Source organism: Rhinichthys klamathensis, unplaced genomic scaffold (genome assembly GCF_029890125.1).
Source record: "Rhinichthys klamathensis goyatoka isolate OS25496 unplaced genomic scaffold, OSU_Roscu_1.1 h1tg000104l_1, whole genome shotgun sequence".
NCBI classification, from domain to species: Eukaryota; Metazoa; Chordata; class Actinopteri; order Cypriniformes; family Leuciscidae; genus Rhinichthys; species Rhinichthys klamathensis.
Genome location: NW_026606643.1, coordinates 2,066,149 through 2,078,590, shown reverse-complemented (window position 1 = coordinate 2,078,590; position 12,442 = coordinate 2,066,149). Strand labels below are relative to the sequence as shown.

General features: G+C 52.8%; 1 protein-coding gene across 1 annotated transcript in view; it reads right to left on the bottom strand.

Annotated features, from left to right (window-relative positions):
• slc5a1 (solute carrier family 5 member 1) overlaps positions 1 to 12,442 on the bottom strand; it is a 37,507-nt gene that overhangs the window by 9,551 nt on the left and 15,514 nt on the right. The gene's annotated exons all lie outside the window — the stretch shown is intronic.

Genomic DNA, 12,442 nt, shown 5'->3' with positions numbered 1-12,442 from the left:
TTTGGGTTTTCCTTTGCTCTGTCAAGGAAGGTTAACAGAGTTGATTTGTGTTAACAAGTGTAAGCCTCTGTTGATCAGACGTTTTAGTGTTTGTTTGTGTGGTAACAAAGAAACTCACAAAATTGTTAGAAGGAATGCTAGGCTAGTTCCATCAACTTAGAAAGGTGGACTAGCTAGCCCTCTATGGACAGACAGTGAGTTCAAGTCATTGTTAGGAGAGCACATGGACTCCATAGTGACTGAGTCAGTCAGATTGAATTTGACAAAGAAATTTGGTATTCACCCAGAAAGAGTATGGTCTATTGAAGAATGCAAAAAGGTGTTAGGTGCATGTATCAGGAAGAGAAACATAAAAGGCATCATTTTCTGTCACATGGAATTTAGCTTATCCATTGCACAAGAGCAAGCTCAGTGTATTGTGAAGTTAAAAGAACAGAACAAACAATTGCAGACTCAAGTGTCCTGTTTCAAGACAAAGGTGGGCCATAACAAAGCCCATCCATTCTGTGACTCAGAAAACCAACAGTCAGATGAAAGCTATCCTGATGTACAGTTTTTTGATAGAATAAAGGACAATGTCAGTGCTGTATTGATGAAAGATGTAAATGCAGTTGAAGTGTGTGGAGCAAGACAAAAGGCTCAGAGTAGGGGAAAAGGGATTGATCCAGTTCCATCAGCAACCCCCATACTGAAGCTACAAGCAGTCAAATTATCTTTAGCTCCTAAAAATATTGAGAGAATTGCTGAAAGTTTGCCATCAGTGCAAAGAAATTTTCTGAGTTTAGGAGAGAATTGTCCAAAAAGATGCGGCTCTACGATATGTCTCTAGCTGAAATCACCCAGCTAATATCACAGATCTTGACTGATTTAGAATTCAATGATTTTGAAAATGCTGTAAACAATTCTACTACAGCTTGCCAGAAAAGATGAATTGAGAGAGGGAGTTCTGAGAGTGTTAAAGAACATTGTTGGACCAAAAGTGGACTGGTCAAAGATCACTAGTTGTGTACAGAAGAATTATGAAAATGTATGTGAGTACACAGAAAGATTTTGTCAGACAGCTGCAGCTTACAGTGGGATTGTTGACACTTCAGAGAAGGCGCTAGAGGACAATGGTGCCCTCGTTCGCACATGGTTTGATGGTCTTTTGTCAGAGCATAGAAATGCATTGCCTTTCTTAGATGTCACATGGGCCACTAGAACCCTGCAAAACAACTTGGACAGTTTAGCTGCTTGGGAAAGAGATTCTGATGTCAGGGCAAGCGTAAACATTGCAGCAGCATCCTTTAAGGTCAACACAGAGAACCAACAGAAACGTAAATGTCCTAAGAGAGAGGGCAGTTGTTATTACTGTGGTAAGCCTGGACACTGGAGAAAAGAGTGTAGGAAAAGCAAAAAGAACTTTATTGAGGTTAATAATGTTGCTCAGCTACTACTCAATCGGCTTTCTAATTTGAAGCAGCCACTCCCCACGTCATTAAACTGGTGGAGCAGCTTGTTGAGGTGTTAACTATTTGTGCTGTGAGTGCTTAATTCTCCCCAGTAACTTACAACAGAGATAAAAGACTTATTTTTGTTTAATAGAACAAAAGGAAAGTGACTATCTCAGTTCCCTATCGGTCAGTCACTACAACGTAGGTCAGACTGACCAATAGGAATCTCGCTAGAGAGGCCAATCTACTTCGAGTGAAACTAAAACAAGCCAATGCACATTGGCATGCAATCATTTGCATCAGCTGCGCGTCCTCGTCAGCGCGGGTATTTAACAGCAGCTGTTATGATTGCACGCTAGCTTTTTGCTTCGGAGCCAAACGCTTCATGTTAAACCTACAGAGTGTTACTAAGCGAGCCTCTTCTTTGGACCTCTCCTTCCCGGTGCGGGCGTTACAGCACGGCAGCGCGAACAGTCGTCTTTTTCTCTCTCCTGTCTGTGGTATTGAGCAAACCAAAAAGCTGTTGTAACAGCTGGTAAGGTGCGCCGTACGAGCGCTCAAAAGCTGTTTTCACAGCTGGTAAGACAGCGAGAGAGAGAGAGAGAGATCGCGCACAGACAGGTGCACATTCCTGTCTGTGTTCGCAGTGACTGTTCCCCTGCGTGTTTCAGCACCAGTGAGAGCAGTCCCTAAAAGAGCTTACACAAATAGAGAGCGTCTTTTAAAAAGAAAAAGATGACTTTCTATTTGTGTGTTTCTGGATGCGGTCGTTACCTGGGCTCACAGGATGGTCACAAACGCTGCCTCGTGTGTCTGGGCATTGAACACGCTGAGGCAGCGTTTGTGGATGAGTCATGTACCCATTGTGGGAGGATGACCATCGCGGAGCTACGGTCGAGACTCCTGTTCCTGCAAAGGGGCGGAGTCCCCGTGCCTCTGCCTCGTTCCAATCCTCCTCAGAGGGTTGCTTCGGGCGGGGGCGCGGGTGACCTGAGGATCACGGTGAGCGCGTCTCCTTCGGGGAACCAACCCCCTAGGAGCCCTCACCCCTCTCATGCTCCGCAGCCAGTTGAGCTTCCATTGGAGAGAGCTGGACCATCCTCGAGGTGTGTACCGGTTGTCTCCTTTGGGGCTCCCAGTGACCAGATGTCGATCGCTGCATCGGAGGGTGGGTCAGACTTCTCTGCGGACGACGACTCGGCACCGCTGCCTCCTTCGGGGGTGCCAGCGGTGCCTGAGACGGACCCGGAGATGATGGCCATGCTCTCCCGGGCCGCCAACGGGGTCGGGCTCGTGTGGAATCCTCCACCGTGTCCCGAACCCTCGAGGTTGGATGATTGGTATCTCGGGGTGGCGCGCGCTGGTTCTCAGCAACCCACCCCAGTGCCTTTCTTCCCGGAAGTGCATGAGGAGCTTACGGGAACGTGGACGGCACCTTTTACTGCCAGAAACCGTTCCGGTGGCTCCTCCTCCCTCACCACCCTTGATGGCGGGGCAGCTAAGGGATACACGCGCATCCCGCCAGTGGAACGGGCCGTTGCTATGCAACTGTGCCCTAACTCCACTTGGCGTGGAGAACCGTGTCTCCCTTCCCGGGCCTGTAAGTACTCGTCGGATTTAACCGGCAAGGCTTACAAGGCCTGTGGGGAAGCTGCCTCTGCCATGCACGCCATGGCGTTGCTGCAGGTCCATCAGGCCAAGGCACTGAAGGACCTGCACGAGGGTGGTCATGATCCCCAAGTTCTTCAGGAACTTCGCATCGCGACGGACCTCGCGCTTCGTGCGACGAAGGTGACCGCGCGGTCGGTGGGTCGTGCGATGTCCACCATGGTGGTCCAGGAACGCCATCTCTGGCTGTGTCTGGCTGACATGAGGGAGTCTGACAAACTCCGGTTTCTCAACTCCCCTGTGTCCCAGACCGGCCTCTTCGGCGACGCGGTCGAGAACTTCGCCCAGCAGTTCTCGGCTGTACAAAAGCAGACGGAGGCCATCAAACACATCCTGCCGCGGCGGCCAGCTGCTGCCTCCACCCCGCCGCCCGCGGCACCTCAGTCTGCTCGTCGCCGAGGGCGTCCGCCTGCGTCTGCCCCTGCTCCCGTGCCACAGCAGCAGCCTCCACCTAAGCGGCGCCGTGGAGCCAGTCGCAGGCAGGGCGCCCCGCCCGTCCAGGCCCCCGCCAAGAGGGGCGGCAAAGCCAGGGGTAAGCGGCCCTAGGACGGGCGACCCGGAGATGGAAGGGACTGCTCTCCAGGAGACGATGACTGCATCGCTCCCTCCCCCGGAAGAGGGCCGGGTGGAAAATCCTGTGTTTCGTTTTGTTTGTGTTCCGCCGCTGGCCTCAAAACCAGCGGTACCCAAATTTTCAATAAAAGAGCAGTTTCTACCATCTCTGGGTCCGAAGAGGACCCGGAGAGCAGTGGGAGGACAGAATCCTCACCACTCTCATCCGCCTCCTCTGTCGCCAGTGAGCAGCAGTGTGCAGTTCGAGAACGCCACCGAGCCGCCTCCTGCACCTCCTGCCCCGTGGAACCAGGTAAGTGCTGCACAGCACACACAGACCCTGCTACGGGCCGCCTCCCAGAGAGAGCCTCCCGAGCCACGTCCCTGTGTTCCACCTCGCTGCCCCACTCCGGGTACGCCTACAGTCCCTTTGGTCCCGCTTGCACGGTCTCTGAGAGCCTGGTTAGCGCTCCCCAGTCCGTCTCGCTGGCTCATTCGGACCATCAGGCTCGGCTATGCGATTCAGTTCGCCCGGCGTCCCCCCAAGTTTCGGGCCATCCACTCCACTACAGTGAGAGCAGCCGATGCCCATGTCTTGCGTGCGGAGATCGCAGTCCTACTGGCGAAGGACGCGATAGAGCCGGTCCCTCCAGCCGATATGAGGTCAGGGCACTACAGTCCCTACTTCATTGTACCCAAGAAAGGTGGTGGGTTACGACCGATCTTGGATCTGCGAGTTTTGAATCGGAGCCTCCACAAGCTACCGTTCAAAATGCTCACGCAGAGACGCATTTTCGGATGCATCCGTCCCCAAGATTGGTTTGCAGCGATCGACCTGAAGGACGCGTACTTTCATGTCTCGATTCTTCCTCGACACAGGCCGTTTCTGCGCTTTGCGTTCGAGGGTCGAGCATATCAGTACAAGGTCCTGCCCTTCGGGCTGTCCCTGTCTCCCCGTGTCTTCACGAAAGTCACGGAGGGGGCCCTTGTTCCCATGAGAGAACAGGGCGTTCGCCTCCTCAACTATCTCGACGACTGGCTTATACTAGCACACTCTCGAGATCAGTTATGCGAACACAGGGACCTCGTGCTCACGCACCTCAGCCAGTTGGGCCTTCAGGTCAACTGGGAAAAGAGCAAACTCGCCCCTGTGCAGAGGATCTCTTTTCTCGGTATGGAGTTGGATTCGGTCGCACAGACAGCGCGCCTCACAGAGCAGCGCGCTCAGTCGGTGCTGAACTGCTTGAACACGTTCAAAGGCAGGACAGCGGTCCCACTGAAATTTTTTCAGAGGCTCCTGGGGCATATGGCAGCGGCAGCAGCGGTAACTCCGCTCGGCTTGCTTCATATGAGACCGCTTCAGCACTGGCTTCACGGCCGAGTCCCGAGATGGGCGTGGCATCATGGCACTCACCGGGTGGCAATCACACCGGCCTGCCGCCAGACCTTCAGCCCGTGGTCAGACCTCTCGTTCCTTCGGGCAGGAGTCCCCTTGGAACAGGTCTCCAGGCATGCTGTGGTTTTCACAGATGCCTCTGCCACCGGCTGGGGTGCCACGTACAACGGGCATGCAGTGTCAGGGGTGTGGACGGCTCCCCAACTGCATTGGCACATCAATTGCCTCGAGTTGCTAGCAGTACATCTCGCTCTGAGCCGCCTGAAAAGGCCGCTACGGGGCAGGGACGTGCTGGTCCGTACGGACAACACTGCGACCGTGGCGTACATCAACCGACAAGGTGGTCTACGCTCCCGTCGCATGTCGCAACTCGCCCGCCATCTCCTCCTCTGGAGTCAGAAGCGTCTGAGGTCGCTTCGAGCCATGTATGTCCCTGGCGTGCTCAACCGTGTGGCCGACGAGCTATCACGAGCTGTGCTTCCGGGAGAATGGCGACTCCACCCCCAGGTGGTTCAGCTGATCTGGAGAGAGTTCGGAGAGGCTCAGGTAGACCTGTTTGCCTCTTCAGAGACCTCCCACTGCCAGCTGTTTTACTCCCTGACCGAGGGAACACTCGGCACGGACGCACTGGCACACAGCTGGCCCCGGGGCCTCCGCAAATATGCGTTTCCCCCAGTGAGCCTACTTGCACAGACACTGTGCAAAGTCAGGGAGGACGAGGAGCAGGTCCTTCTGGTGGCTCCCTATTGGCCCACCTGGACTTGGTTCCCAGAACTCATGCTCCTTGGGACAGTCCCTCCCTGGCCCATTCCTCTGAGGAAGGATCTTCTGACTCAGAGACGGGGCACCCTATGGCACCCGCGTCCAGACCTCTGGAAACTCCATGTCTGGTCCCTGGACGGGACGCGGAGGTTCTAGGTGACTTACCCCCTGAGGTACTTAACACCATCACTTCAGCACGGGCGCCGTCCACGAGACGTGTTTACGCCCTGAAGTGGAACCTGTTCGTCGAGTGGTGTTCTTCTCGCCGAGAAGACCCCCGGAGATGTTCGATAGGGTCTGTGCTTTCCTTCTTGCAGCAAGGGTTGGAGCGAAGGCTGTCTCCCTCCACCCTCAAAGTACATGCTGCAGCTATTTCAGCTTATCACGACCACGTAGATGGCAAAACAGTGGGGAAGCACGACCTGGTCGTCAGGTTTCTTAGGGGGGCGAGACGATTAAATCCTCCTCGACCCCCCTCCATACTCTCTTGGGATCTTCCCCTGGTGCTTCGAGCACTTCAGGATGTTCCCTTTGAGCCTCTGCAGTCAGTAGACTTAAAGCTTCTTTCCATGAAGACTTTGCTACTGGTTGCACTGGCCTCTGTCAAGAGGGTAGGAGACCTGCACGCATTTTCGGTCGACGAATCGTGCCTAGAGTTCGGGCCGGGTGACAACCATGTGGTATTAAGACCCCGGCCTGGCTATGTGCCCAAGGTTCCTACCACTCCCTTCAAAAACCAGGTAGTGAACCTGCAAGCGCTGCCTTTGGAGGAGGCAGACCCAGCCCTGGCTTTGCTCTGTCCCGTTCGCGCTCTGCGTATGTACGTGGACAGAACTCAAAGCATCAGGACCTCAGACCAGCTCTTTGTCTGTTATGGAGGCCAGCAGAGGGGAAAGGCTGTCTCCAAGCAGAGGATGGCCCACTGGATAGTGGATGCCATCGCCTTGGCTTACCAAGCTCAAGGCGTGCCCTGCCCGCTCAGGTTGCATGCACACTCCACGAGAGGCGTTGCATCCTCCTGGGCGCTGGCACGTGGCTCCTCGCTAACAGATATCTGTAGAGCTGCGGGCTGGGCGACACCTAACACGTTCGCTAGATATTATAGCCTACGTGTAGAGCCGGTCTCCTCCCGTGTTCTCACCCTAAACGGGTAGAAGCACCGAGAGGCCCGGCTCTGTCGGCTTGCTGCACCCTACTGTGCACCCTTATTGCTCCAGAGTGAAAAACCTGTTGAGTCCTCCAAAAACCCCTCGGCCCGGACATGGCGGAGCGTCCAGGTGCCAGGCCTTTATCCGCTGAATCCTTGAGAACCGGATCTGGGCTGGGTTCCATATGTGTGACCCTACGGGGATCCCATATGTGTATATTTCCACGGCTGCTCCTAACGGAAGCCCGTGTCTTTCCCTTGGGCTAAGTCACCCACTATCTCATATGTAGTACAGCCTTCGGGCTAGTCCATATGTATTCCCCACATAACTCCTTGAAGTAAGTGGCTTCCGCAGCGTCCTCCTTCCTAACTGAAGGGCACGCTTTCCCAGTGTTATCCAATAATCTCACTGTATGGGTTATTACGGAACAACAGTGACAGATACACTCTGTGTGTAGCCTCCTCCTATCGTCCTTCTAGGCAAGAAGGTGTAGAGGCTTGCATGGGGCGCTGGATGGGGTGCAGCAGCTGTGGCGCTTTGGTAGGGATTCCTATTGGTCAGTCTGACCTACGTTGTAGTGACTGACCGATAGGGAACGTCTCGGTTACATATGGTAACCCTCGTTCCCTGAGGGAGGGAACGGAGACGTAGGTCCCGTCGCCACATCTGCTGCCGCCCGCTGGGGCGGCCAGCTTTTTCAGGTTTGGCTCCTCAGCAAAAAACTAGCGTGCAATCATAACAGCTGCTGTTAAATACCCGCGCTGACGAGGACGCGCAGCTGATGCAAATGATTGCATGCCAATGTGCATTGGCTTGTTTTAGTTTCACTCGAAGTAGATTGGCCTCTCTAGCGAGATTCCTATTGGTCAGTCTGACCTACGTCTCCGTTCCCTCCCTCAGGGAACGAGGGTTACCATATGTAACCGAGACGTTTTCCTTTGTGGGGACAATGGTTAAGTAAACTCACAGCCTTAAACGTTGTCTACAGCACAGGCCCTTCATTAGTAATGAGCTGGGTCAAGCTGTAAACGTAAAATGCCCTCATGTAGTGACCACAATAATGAATCAAGCAAAAGTAATTTTTGTCACCATTCTCATGTATGATGTCTACAATGACTGAAGTTGTGTTAGAGGATGAAGGAGAAATGACTCACGATTGCATTGACTCAGATCAAGGTACACACTTCACAGGACAGGTAGTCAAGGAAGTGTCTAGAATATTGCAAGCCATTAGAGCTTAAATGGCACGGACCACATCAAGTGAGGAGCCCAGGGAAGAACCGATTGCAACAGGCATCGGGGGCCAACCCCTGCGGTGAAGAATCCCTCATAGGCCTCCCCCCTCCACAGTCCATCCTTACCTCACTGGTCCATAGGTGTCAAACGAATTAAGAAATAGAGAAAGACAGAGGGAACAACAAAAGCAGACTCGGAAACAAGTTACTACCCAAGTGTTTGAACAAATACTGCTCTACTGTCTAGCAGACTCGGAAAAGTTTACAACCCTAGGGTTTGAACAAATACTGCTCTCCTGTCTTTTGTTTTCTTTCTCCCTCTGTGCAGATTCCACTTGATGGCTGTTCTGGGATCCATATGCAACGGCCATCTCACCTGCATATGGAGACACCACTTCCAGAGAACAACTAGACCCACTGCCGAGCCAACTATCACAAAAGGATAAAAAAAAAAAAAAAATACACAACGCAGAGACTACGAAACCTTAAGTCATCCATCGACATGCTCAAGATTGTCCTACTACTACACATCATGAAGATCGCACAAAGTCCGGACTCCAGAAACAACATATTCTTAGAGCTGATGAATATGTCAAAAACGCCTTGTTTGCTGGAAAGAACGTTTGCATGTCACCTCCGAAGATGGCTGCATTCCAGGACTCACTTGTGCACAAACATGGTGGTCCAACAAGACATTCTGGATCTTTCAGCAAAATTACACCAAGATGACTGAAGATAATTCTTCATGGTTCAGAAACTTGATTGATCACGAGAAAATCACAGTTCCAACCAGAAAAGACTCACGGACCCTAATGGCATGTTTTGTTTCTGTGTCAGCATCCAATTGCAGAAACATCAACACAGAACAAGCTTATGTGCCTGTAACTATCACAAGTTGCAAGAATGAATTTTTAATTGTTTAAATTTGTATATATTGTGGGAGTTATTTAGAACTCCCAAAGGGGGAATTGAAGGAATACAAATTTGTCAAATGTTTAATTTAGGTTTCCACTCCAATGGTATAAAAACTGATAAAGTTTAGTAGACGGATTTTAGATGATTATTGAGTCTCCTTTCCTGATAGTCCTGTTTTCTCTCCTTTCAGCCTAGATGTTGAATCGTTAGGTTGATTGGATTAGCTGTCGGGGAGACTTTCACCTTTTGTCTTTAATGGCTCTGGGATGGCTCTTAGGAACCAGAGTTCCTGGCCACTATCAGCATTTGAATAGTTATGCTGATTCAATTGGATTGGTAATGCCCTCAGAGTAGGGTGTGCTCCTACTTCATTTGCATGCTTTGTTTCAGAGGGACTCCACCCTAATGTAAACTCCTCCCCCTCTAAATGTATAAATTGCAAGGGAACATTTCCCTTAGTTGGACGAGATTGAGATGCTACAGCGACCTAATAATGAACATCTGCTTTAAAAGATACCTCTCCGTCTCCTGGTCTGCTCTTCTGACTTTTCTACACTTTAAGAAGAAAAAGTTCACAACAGGATCCTCCCCGAGGGGAAACCCGTTCCACATGATCAGGGTTACGCGCAGATGCCTTCGTTCCCTATCTATGTGGAAGAAAGCTTGGTTTCTGTCCCAAGGGCCAGTGTTGGGAGCGTCATGTCGCCGGAGAACCGTTTCGACAGACGCCTCCCTCACGGGCTGGGGCGCGGTCATGGACGGCTGCTTTATGACAGGCCTATGGCAGGACCATCATGCCTCCTGGCACATAAACTGCCTGGAGATGTTGGCGGTGTTCCGAGCTCTGAGGAGCTTCCTGCCGGACCTCAAAGGTCATCATGTCCTTGTGAGGTCAGACAACATGTCGGTAGTGGCCTATATAAACCATCAGGGGGGTCTGAGGTCTCGCCCTCTATGCAGAATGGCGCATCAGATCCTCCTGTGGTCCCAGGGAAAACTGTTGTCTCTAAGAGCAACATACATCCCGGGGAGTCAAAATCAGGGAGCAGACATCCTGTCGAGACAGGGGCTGAGGCCCGGGGAATGGAGACTCCACCCCGAGGTGGTGGAGTCAATATCTCAGAGGTTCGGCCCAGTGGAAGTGGACCTGTTCGCGTCTCGAGAGACGACCCACGGTCCACTGTGGTATTCCCTCTCCCATCCAGCCCCGCTGGGGTTGGATGCCATGGTGCAGACGTGGCCGAGGCTACGTCTGTACGCATTTCCCCCGATCGCTCTGCTCCCGGGAGTTCTAGAGAGGGTCCGTCGCGACGGGATCAGTCTACTGCTGGTAGCCCCGTTGTGGCCAGCCCGAGTGTGGTTCTCCGATATAATCTTGCTCCTGGACGGCCCTCCATGGGAGATTCCCATCAGGAGGGACCTGCTGACACAGGCAGAGGGCTCAATATTTCACCCTCGACCCGAGTTATGGAAACTGTGGGTCTGGCCCCTGAGGGGGCACAGTACCTAGAGGCCGGCCTATCAGCTGGAGTTGTGGAGACCATACTCACTTCTAGAGCTCCATCCACGAGGAAACTGTACGGCTTAAAGTGGAACGTCTTCACCATTTGGTGTAGGGAGCGTGAGGTGGACCCAGTTAACTGCCCAGTGGCTTCAGTACTGGAGTTCCTCCAAGATCGCTTCTCCACTGCTCTTACCCCGTCCACACTCAAGGTGTACGTGGCTGCCATTGTGGCTTTCCACGCTCCTCTGAGTGATGGGCCTCTGGGGAGACACCAGTTGGTCGTACGTTTCCTCCGTGGGGCATGGAGGTTGAGACCTGCGGCTCGTACCAGGGTTCCCACATGGGACCTGGCAGTGGTTCTTGAAGGGTTGGCTGAGGCCCCCTGCGAACCGCTGGAGTCGGCTGAGGCCAAGAACCTGTCGCTGAAGATCGCTTTTCTGTTGGCCATTACTTCTCTGAGGAGGGTAGGAGATCTCCAGGCGCTCTCCATATCTAACGAGTGCCTGGAGTTTGCTCCAGGCAACATTAAGGCCATCCTTCACCCTAGGCCCGACTTTCTGCCTAAGGTGCCATCCAGTGCGGCACGGCCTACGGTTCTGCAGGCTTTTCATCCTCCACCTCACGTGACGGCAGATGAAGAGAGACTTCACATGCTCTGCCCTGTCAGAGCATTGAGTATTTACATTCGGAGGTCCTCTTCATGGCGGAAGTCGGACCAGTTGCTGGTGTGTTTCGGGTCGCCCAGGAAGGGGCTTCCCGCTTCAAAACAGACCATCAGCAATTGGATTGTCCATGCGATTTCCACAGCCTACCAAGTGCGCGGAATGCCTTCACCTTTGGCCGTGAGGGCTCATTCTACCAGAGGCATGGCATCCTCTAGAGCCCTTCTCGCGGGGGCCCCTATCCAGGAGGTCTGCGATGCAGCAGGATGGGGTACCCCTCATACCTTTATTAGGTTTTATAGTTTGGACATTCCGTCAACACCCGGCTCTCTTGTGCTCTCGTCCTAAGTGTGCCTCTGAGCAGCTTCACACTAGGGCAGGCAGGGCACGTTGTGGCGTAGTGGGCACTCGTTCCCCCAAAGTGTCATTCGACGCAGTTAGAGTTCCCTCGAAAGGGAACGTCCTCGGGTTACGACTGTAACCCTTGTTCCCTGAGAAGGGAACGAGAACTGCGTCCCTTGGCCACGCCTTCCCCTGCCTGGGAGCGCTTGCTTCATCACAGAGGCTGACATTTTGTTTTGCTGGCGTCCCTTTATAGTTCCGCCTATGTGTCGTCACACATTATGTTATGACGTTGCACCAATCGGAGATTGGCTCAGTTTCATTTATGCTTCAGAGGCGCTACGCTGAGGGGCGTTCCCCCAAAGTGTCATTCGACGCAGTTCTCGTTCCCTTCTCAGGGAACAAGGGTTACAGTCGTAACCCGATGACGTTATTCAGACCACACAATTGTGCGCTCCCTATCAGTCAGTCACGTTCAATGTTACGTCAGAACGAGCTGACGAATTGGGATCTCGCCTGAGAGCTCAATCACCTTCGACTGTAAACAATGCCAATGAACATTGGCAAATGAGATTTGCATCGTGAACCACTCCCCGCAAGGCGAGAATAAGGAAGCATGCAGCACTCATTTAAGCTTTTGCTTCAGAGCCGAACGTTTCCCTTGATTCTGCTGTACAATCAACCTTCAACAGTGTTCTACAAACCCGGAAGTAGCTCTCCAGAGAGTGTTGGTGTGACGGACCATCAGTGGTGGTCGAAAGAGTAGACAGTAGGTGAGGGGACTCACTCGGTGTCTCGCTTGCAGTGCCATTCCCCTCTGATAAG